This window comes from Nicotiana sylvestris, chromosome 7 (assembly GCF_000393655.2).
Source record: "Nicotiana sylvestris chromosome 7, ASM39365v2, whole genome shotgun sequence".
Lineage (NCBI taxonomy): Eukaryota > Viridiplantae > Streptophyta > Magnoliopsida > Solanales > Solanaceae > Nicotiana > Nicotiana sylvestris.
In genome coordinates, this window is record NC_091063.1 from 88,636,009 (window position 1) to 88,646,447 (window position 10,439).

The window sequence follows — 10,439 nt, forward strand, 5'->3', positions numbered from 1 at the left end:
GGTGGAAATAACAATCATGTGATGGCGGTTACAACAAGAAGTGGGAGAGGCGATGATGTGAATGCCTCAAAGCAAAAACAAGTTATGGATGAAGATGTTGAGTTGCAGGATGATGATGTACCTTTGATTGTTGAAGATGTGGTTGAAGAGAATGTGAACAATGATATGAGGATTGATATTGGTGAGGCCGAGGTAGAAACCCAAGATGTCGTGAACCCGTCTAGGGAACACGTGATTGACATGCCCGAACCAGTTGTGCCAAAAGCCAAGGCTCATCTGCCAAGGCCACCTCCACCTTATCCTCAAAGGCTCGCAAAGTAGAAGAATGATAATCAGTTTAAAAAGTTCATTGACATGATGAAGAGCTTATCTATTAATGTGCCTCTCCTGGAGGAACATGAACAAATGTCGGGTTATGCAAAATTCATGAAGGACTTGGTTACAAAGAAGCATTTTATGGATTGTGAAACTATAAAGATAACTCACCAAGTTAATGCTATAGTTCATTCAATGGCCCCGAAGCTTGAAGATCCCGGTTCTTTCACCATTCCTTGCACCATTGGAAGTGCGGATTTTGCCAAAGCTCTTTGTGACTTGGGAGCTAGTATCAATTTTCTGCCCTACTCGGTTTTCAAAACTTTGGGTATCGGGCAACCTAGGCCAACTTCAATGAGACTTCAAATGGCGGATCGATCGATGAAGCGAACTTTGGGCATTATTGATGATGTGCTTGTCCGGGTGGACAAATTCATATTGCCGGCCGACTTTGTGATTTTGGATTGTGAGGTGGACTATGAGGTTTCTATTATCTTGGGAAGACCTTTTCTTGCAACGGGGAAGGCATTGGTTTATGTTGAAGCGGGTGAGCTCACTTTCCGAGTGGGAGATGAAAAGGTCGTTTTCCACTTTTTGCAAATCTATGAAGCAGCCCAATAGCACCGAGGTGTGCTTGTATACATGTGATTTTTGACCCTCCCCAAGATATTTTATATATTAGCGTAAAATATTTAATTTAGGCATAATATAGATATTTTAAGTAATTTTGGCTCTTTTTACTCTATTTTATTACAAGAAAACAAAAATTTACAAAAATAGGTTCATTAATATTTTGTAGTCATTTTTAATCTAAAAATATATACAAAAATAGTATCGTATTTTTATTTTAATATGATATTTGAAAATACCAAAAATAGATTTGTTTTAATGGTTAGTTTTATTTTATTAATTATTTGAATAGTAGTAATAATTAATAAATGGGCCCGTAGTTTTAATCTTGTTCGCAGCGAAAGAATAGAACTTGGGCTCGAGCAACCCATTTTTAGGCTTAATTTTGGACCTAGGTCACAATTGCCAAGCCCATAATTCCTAGGACCATACCCCTTAACCTAAAAACCCTACCCAAAAACCTACAATATAAAAAGAAGAAAAAGAAAAGAAGGCTGAAGAAACAAAAAGAAGGCTGAACAAAAAGCTGAGAAGCTGCACAGTACGACCCCCCCTTTACGTCGTCTTCTTCGATGACCCCCCCTTTCCCCGGACGTTTTCTTCACAACGGACCCGCCAGCAGCCATGGCTTGAAACCACCATAAAACACCGAGAACACACAGCAGCACACAAAAGAACCCTACCCTCTCGTTCATCATATTCTTGAAGCAACCCTCCATGGCTTCTTGTTGAACGAAATAACAAATCCCCTTCCACACGAGTTCATCTTCTCCAGTAAAGCTAACAGACGAAGACCTAAGACGGTGGAGAACCAACCGCTGCCGTGAGTTTCATCGTCTTATTCCTTCATCTTCCGCCATAAACCCGCAGAACACACCCCCCGTCGTCTTCCACCTGACTAGAACCCAAAAGAGAACCAGCAGCTCTATGTCCTCTTCTTCTGGATGAAACACAGACATTCACTTTTAATCATAGTTTTTTTTGTTGATTTTATTTGGCTTGAATTTTTATCATTCTATGCTTGGTTGTTTTCCATGATTAGTTTGTGTTTCATTTCTCATCATCAGTTGGTTCGATTGTGAGCACTTTGGGTCAAAGGTATAATTTTGATTTATATGAATCTAAATTCAGGTGTAGTAGTAGAAATGCACGTATACTTTGTTTAAATTTGAGATAGCATAATTCGTAAGATGCCTTAGTCAGAGCATTTGGTACAGTTGGGTCATGAATGTTAATTAATTTAAAAAGGGGCGTTGGGTTTGTTTACTGAAAATGGCTAAGGGAAAATGGAGTAGCTTGTGAACTAGTGAATGGGCTAACTTTAGTTGTTTGTTTTTTTCAAAAAAAGGGCCAATTGTACTACAGTCATTTTTTTTTAAATTCATTTATGCTAGCCCTTGACTTTGCAAAGGTTTCAAACTCGTAAGGAAAAACATAAAATGAATATTCGAAGCCTTTAGGTGCGTTTAATATACCACCGTGATTGTGGACACGTTCGCGTGACATGATTACGATTTCTAAAAACAAAATCGGAGTATGCGTTCGCACAACTTCGGCTAAACTTTCTTAATAATAATAATGTGTTATTAATTGTGAACACATTCGCGTGACATGATTTTTGACGCGCCAAAAAGATGGGTACACGTACGCGTGACTCATTTCAAGATAATTTTTCTTTATTAAAGCGTTGTAAAAGGTAAAAGCACATAGGTTCCGAAATCAGTAATTAGATAATTTAGTCAAGCCAAGTATAATCAAAGCGACCATGCTAGAACCACGGACCTCGGGAGTGCCTAACACCTTCTCCTGAGTTAACAGAATTCCTTATCCGGATTTCTTGTTCGCGGACTGTTAATCAGAGTCAAGATTTTCCTCGATTCGGGATTCAACCGGTGACTTGGTACACCATAAATCTCCCAAGTGGCGACTCTGAATCTTTTGACAATAAATCCCGTTTCGATTGTCCTTTAATTGGAAAAACTCCCTTTATACACCCCTCTCGAGGGTATAGTGAAAAAGGAGGTGTGACAGTGCTCATTTGTAGACTTTGTCACAAAAGTGATTGTGCATGATACCAGTGCTATGATCAACGTGGAAGATCCTCTTGAAGCAGTGCTCTTGAACATGGATGTCAATGATGATGTTAGTAGAGTGGAATGTGTCAATGCCCTACATGGGATGGGATCTTATTCTTATGAGCCACAGAAGCTATCTTTGGATCTTGAAAATCGGAAAACTCCACCAACAAAGGCATCAATTGAGGAGCCACCGGTGTTGGAGTTGAAGCCACTTCCTCCACACCTCAGGTATGAATTCTTGGGTTCAAATGCTACTTTACCAGTTATTCTTTCTTCTTGCCTTACTAACATGCAGGTTGAGGCCACTTTGGCGGTGCTTCAAAAGCGAAAAAGGGCAATTGGATGAACTCTAGATGACATTCGGGGAATAAGCCCCGCATTTTGCATGCACAAAATCATCTTGGAGGAGGATGCAAAGCCGTCCTTGGATTATCAAAAAAAAGATTTTCTTCTTTTATTTCTCTTGTGTCATCGGATTAGTCACTAAGGTAAAAAGAAAAAAGAAGAAGATGAAAATGAAAAAGAAAACATTAGTTTATGTGCTTTACTCTCGATCTTCCCGAACTACGCAAAGATCTGATTCATGCGGCGTCATGATACGTAGTCAACCTGCATAGGGTTCGATCGAATCATTTTTTTTATTAAAAGGAAAAAAAAAGAGAGAGAGAGAAAAGATGGTGAAATTATGGGATGTGAGAATTGAGAAGGAAGAAAAAGAGCCATAATTAGAAAGAAAAGGGGAAGGAAAATGAGCGAGCTAAGAAGTGCGAGAAAAGAAAAGAAAGAAAAGAGAAGGTTCAAATGGACAAATTGGGATGATGCCAAGTGACCTTGTGACCCTCGAAGTCATTCTTGGACCGTTAATTATTGCTAGATTCATGGTGCGAAATGTGATATTTTTAGTTGTTAAATGCTCTAACGCTAACATGATGACTTCATTTTGTTCCTTTTTGTTCTCCTCATTATAGAAGAAGGTTGGTTGGTTTGTGGTTCTTAAGATAACTTATCCATTCAATACAAGGCCAAAGGGCAAGGTAGCCATGACTAGCAAAAACTTGGGCATAAGAGTTGTTGACCCGTCAAGGGAGTTTGTGGAGTCGGAGTCTGAATTGAAAGAGGAGTTCCAAAGGGTGAAATAACAGATAGCAGAAATGTATCAGTCTTGGATCGGGGGGGGGCATCCTCCGCCTTCATTCCCTACTAACTACACCTAAAACCCTCTGGAACGGGTTTTCGACCCAACCAAGCCTTTAAGAATGAGAGGTTGCAGAAGCAAAAGACTTTCACTCCACTGGGAGAATCATATGCTAGTCTGTTCCACAGATTGAGACAGTTGGGTATGTTGAATCCGATCGAGGCTAAATTGCTGAATCCCCCTCCCAGAAATCTTGACCGCTCGGTGAGTTGTGAGTATTGTTCAGGGGCCCCGGGACATGACACAGAGAAATGCTGGAAATTGAAAATAGCCATTCAAGAACTCATTGACACCAATCGGATTGAAGTCCAAGCTCCGGAGGTACCCAATATCAATCAGAATCCTTGTCAGCCCATCATGATACAAATGTGATTGAGATAGTGCATAAGGGAGGGGAGCCTAAGAAGCCTTCGCAAACCGTCATGATGATTCGGGCTAGTAAAGCCAGACCATTTGAAAAGTCAACCAGTGAGAAGTCTGTGATCAAGCTGAACAAGGCAAATAATGAACCATCTGTGGAGGTCAAGAAGGGGTCCTCCAGTGACGTCACAGGAAAACATGAAAGAGTAAAAGTGGTTGTGCCAGGAATGACAAACAAGCCTGTAGTAATTATGAAGGGCGCCCCCACAGATCCTGTCGTTATCAAACCGGTAACTCAATTACCGATAGTCAACAACTAGGTAGTCCCATGGAATTATGAACGAGTGACCGTGACTTACAAAGGGAAAGAGGTTAAAGAAGAAGTGTGTGAGACTCATGGTTTGACTCGATCGGGGAGATGCTTTGCCCCCCGAAGAGTTGAGAAAAGCTAAGACCTCAAAAGATAATGCAGTGTTGGTGAAAAAAGCAATGACTGAGGAAGAAGTAGAAGAATTTCTGAGAAAGATGAAAGTGCAAGACTATTCCATTGCGGAACAGTTAAGGAAGGCACCAGCTCAGATCTCGCTCTTGTCATTATTGATCCATTCAGACGAACACCGTCGTGATTTGATGAAGATCTTGAACGAGGCTCACGTTCCTGACAAAATCTCAGTAAACCACTTGGAAAAGATAGCTAACAAGATATTTGAGGTAAACATAGTCACTTTTTCTGATGATGAGTTGCCCGTGGAGTGTACCGAGCACAATAGAGCCCTTTATCTGACGGTGAAATGCGAAGATTCCGTGGTTACTTGGGTATTGGTTGACAATGGGTCTAGCGCAAACATTTGTCCTCTCTCCACATTGACCAAGCTGAAAGTGGAGAATGAAAGAATTCACAAGAACAATATTTGCGTTCAGGGATTCGACGGTAGAGGGAAGGATTCAGTCGGGGACATAGTGCTTGAGCTCACAATAGGGCCAGTTGAAATTACTATGAAATTCCAGGTGCTCGATGTGGCTATTTTGTACAATCTGCTATTAGGACGACCCTGGATCCATGCGGCCAAAGCAGTCCCGTCTACTCTGCATCAAATGGTCAAGTTTGAATGGGATCGACAAGAAATTGTTGTACACGGCGAAGATAATTTGTGTGTGCTCAACGGTGCCATTGTTCCGTTCATAGAGGTTGACAATGATAAGGGACCATGGGTTTATCAGGTTTTCGACACAGTATCGGTAGAGAAAATTCTGGAAGGAAAGTGCGTTCCAACTCCAAAGATGGCTGCGACATCAGTTATGGTAGTTGTTGAAATGTTGAAAAATGGTTTGGTACCGGGCAAGGGTTTAGGTGCATCTCTGCAAGGTATTGTGCAACCAGTTTCTCTTCCAAAGAATCTGGATACTTTTGGTCTGAGGTTCAAGCCTACCGTTGCAGACGTGAGAAGAGCTAGAAAAATGAAACAGAAAACATGGGCATTGCCAAAGCCAATCCCGCGTCTGTCTAGGTCATTCGTCAGGTCGGGTATCAGAAAGCAATTGTTGTCAAAGGTCCCTGGACCACTGATTGGTGCCGATGGAGACTTGGAGAAGGGGTTTGAAAAGTTATTCGCCGAGGTCAACATGGTTCAGGCTGTGGAAGGGTCTAGTAGGGCAGATGTGCAATTCGTGGGACCACGTGTAAAAGTCAACAACTGGGAAGCTACTCCTCTTCCTACCCGGAGGGAGTCTTGGTAGTGAGTTTTGATTTTCTTTTAGTTGTCTGGATTATTCCAGGGTCTGTAATTCAGATATTATGTTCCGTCCCGTTGGATGTGTTAAAACCCTAGTATCTTTAAATTCAATGAAATGCAATTGTCCTTTTTCCTTCATTTCTTCTAATTTTATTTTTTGGTTTTCTTCTTTTGTACAGTTCTTTTTATGCTAATATCAATGACATGACATACGTGAGGAATCTTCGGCCCAGTTTTAAAAGCCAATCTAACTCTGAAATAATAATACAAGAAAATGAGTGTGATGACGAGTTGGAGTTTGAGGATGATGAGGCCTATGAAGAAATTAGTAAGGAACTAAGTCATTTTGAGGAAAATCCCAAACCTAATTTGAACGATACAGAAGCAGTTAATCTAGGGGACCAAGAAAATGTCTGTGAAACCTAAATAAGTGTCCATCTGGAACCTCAACTTAGGGAGGAGATAATTAAATCATTGTTCGAATACAAAGATGTTTTTGCATGGTCCTATGACGATATGCCAGGGCTAAGCACTGATTTAGTGGTTCACAAGTTGCCCACTGACCCGACATTCCCTCCTGTCAAACAAAACCTGAGAAAGTTCAAAACGGATATGAGTGTGATGGCAAGTCATTCGGGTCACCCGGTATCCCACCTGGTTAGCCAACGTTGTGCCTATACCGAAGAAGGATGGCAAGACCAGGGTGTGTGTTGACTATCGGGATCTCAACATGGCGAGTCCAAAAGACAATTTCCCATTGTCGAACATCCATATCTTGATTGATAATTGCGCCAAACATGAGATTGGTTCTTTTGTGGATTGTTACGCAGGTTATCATCAGATCTTAATGGACGAGGAAGATGCAGAAAAGACAGCATTCATCACGCCGTGGGGAACGTACTGCTATCGGGTCATGCCATTTGGTTTGAAGAATGTTGGGGCAACCTACATGAGGGCAATGACAACAATATTCCATGATATGATACACCAGGAAATCGAGGTGTACGTGGATGATGTGATTGTAAAGTCTAGAAAGCAGTCTGACCATGTTAGGGATCTGAAGAAGTTCTTCTGAAGGCTTCGCAGGTATAATCTCAAGCTTAATCCTGCAAAGTGTGCTTTTGGGGTACCGTCTGGAAAGTTGTTGGGGTTCATAGTCAGCCGCCGGGGCATTGAACTGGATCCATCAAAAGTCAAGGCCATCTAGGAATTGCCACCTCCGAGGAACAAGACCGAGGTGATAAGTTTGTTGGGGAGATTGAATTATATCAGCAGGTTCATCGGTCAGCTCACGACAACTTGCGAGCCAATTTTCAAACTGTTAAAGAAAGACGTTGCGGTCAAGTGGACAGATGAATGTCAGGAGGCATTTGATAAGATAAAGGGGTATTTGTTAAATCCACCCGTGTTGGTCCCGCCAGAAGCAGGGCGACCGTTAATTCTATATTTGACGGTTTTGGACAATTCATTCGGCTGCGTATTGGGTCAACATGACATCACTGGCAGGAAGGAGCAGGCCATATATTATCTCAGCAAGAAATTCACACCGTATGAGGTCAAGTACACTCAGCTTGAGAGGACATGTTGTGCTCTAACCTGGGTGGCGCAGAAGCTGAAACATTATTTGTCATCTTACACTACCTATCTCATATCTCGCTTGGATCCATTGAAGTATATCTTTCAAAAGCCTATGCCCACAGTGAGGCTTGCAAAGTGGCAAATCCTGCTCACAGAGTTTGACATTGTCTATGTGACTCGAACTGCAATGAAAGCACAGGCCTTAGCGGACCATTTGGTCGAGAACCCGATTGATGAAGATTATGAATCTTTGAAAACTTATTTCCATGATGAAGAGGTGATGCACATTGATGAGTTGGAACAAGTCGAGAAGCCTGGATGGAAACTTTTCTTTGATGGAACCGCAAACATGAAGGGCGTGGGGATAGGAGCAGTGCTTATTTCTGAAACAGGGCAACACTACCCTGTTATGGCTCAGCTTCGTTTTTACTGTACCAATAACATGGCTGAGTACGAGGCATGTATTTTGGGTTTGAGGTTAACTGTGGATATGGGTGTCCAGGAAGTCTTGGTCTTGGGTGACTCGGACCTCCTGGTGCACCAAATTCAGGGAGAATGGGAAACACGGGATTTGAAACTCATACCGTACAGACAATGTTTGTATGATCTTTGTCAACAGTTTCAGTCGATAGAATTCAAGCATATCCCAAGGATTCATAATGAAGTCGCTGATGCTTTGGCTACTTTGGCGTCAATGTTACATCATCCAGATAAGACTTATGTGGACCCTTTGCAGATTCAGGTCCGTGATCAGCATGCTTACTGTAATATGGTAGAAGAAGAACTGGATGGGGAGCCATGGTTCCATGATATCAAGAATACATTAGGATGGGGGTATATCCGGTACAGGCCACTAGTGATCAGAAAAGAACAATTCGGCGATTGGCGAGTAGATTTTTCTTCAGTGGAGGGGTATTGTACAAAAGAACTCCAGATCTGGGATTGCTAAGATGCATTGATGCAAGACAGGCCACAACAATCATGACTAAGGTACACTCCGGAGTTTGTGGACCGCATATGAGTGGGTACGTTCTGGCAAAGAAGATTCTCCGAGCAGGTTATTACTGGCTCACTATGGAGCGGGATTGCATCAGTTTTGTGCGTAAATGTCATCAGTGCCAAGTGCATGGAGATTTGATTAATTCTCCACCATCTGAATTACATACAATGTATGCACCATGGCCTTTTGTTGCTTGGGCCATAGATGTCATTGGGCCAATCGAGCCAGCAGCATCGAAAAGACACAGGTTTATTCTGGTAGCCATTGATTATTTCACTAAATGGGTTGAAGCGAAAACGTTCAAATCTGTGACCAAGAAAGCAGTGGTCGACTTTGTGCATTCAAATATTATCTGTCGGTTTGGGATTCCGAAGGTAATCATCACGGACAATGGCGCTAATCTCAACAATCATCTGATGACGGAGACATGTCAGTAGTTTCAGATTATACATCGCAATTCCACCCCATATCGCCCTAAGGCAAATGGAGCAGTCGAGGCAGCCAACAAGAATATAAAGAATATACTTCGAAAAATGGTGGAAGGTTCTAGATAGTGGCATGAAAAGTTTCCATTTGCATTGCTGGGTTATCACACTACTGTTCGTACTTTAGTAGGGGTCACTCCTTCTTTGTTGGTGTATGGCATAGAGGCGGTGATACCCGCAAAAATTGAAATCCCATCCCTTCGGATTGTCGCTGAGGCAGAAATTGATGATGTTGAATGGGTCAAAACCCGCTTGGAACAATTAAGTCTGATTAATGAAAAGAGATTGGAAACAGTGTGTCACGGCCAATTGTATCAACAGAGAATGGCGAGGGCATATAACAAGAAGGTACGTCCACGAAAGTTTGAAGTGGGTCAGTTAGTGTTGAGACGTATTTTGCCTCATCAGGCTGAAGCAAAAGGAAAATTCGCCCCAAACTGGCAGGGGCCATTTGTTGTATCCAGAGTATTGTCCAATGGAGCATTGTATTTGACAGATGTAGAAGGGAAATGTGTATAAATGGCTATCAATTCCGATGCAGTCAAAAGATACTATGTATGATTTCTTCCTTTGATTGTACTTGTTTGTATTTGGCATATTTTAAAGATTGAAATGACGAAGGCGTTTTGTTCTGCTATCTAAACACTTTATCCTTTGTTACCCCCTTTTTGAGCCTTATTTATTTTCTTTCATACCCCTCTTTCGGGATCAACAGCACAATTCAGAAACGCAAGTGCGAAGGATAAGTAAGTGAAGAGAAAAAGAAAGAATGAACAAGAAAGGAAAAGGGAAGAAAAATGAAAAGAGAGAAGAAAGAGAAAGAAAATAAAAGAAAAGAGAAAAGCAAAAATAAAAAAGGAGAAAAAAGAAGAAAAAAGAGAAGAACAACAGAAGAAAAAGAGAGAAAGAAAAGAAAGAAAGAAAATAAAATCACAACAACAAAGTAATTTCTATGACATGAACTACGTTCGACCTGATTCCTTTTAAGGATACGTAGGCAGCCTCACAGTTCTGTCTCATCGAAACAAAAATTCAAAAGTCCCCAAGCAAGAAACTGGGGCAGAA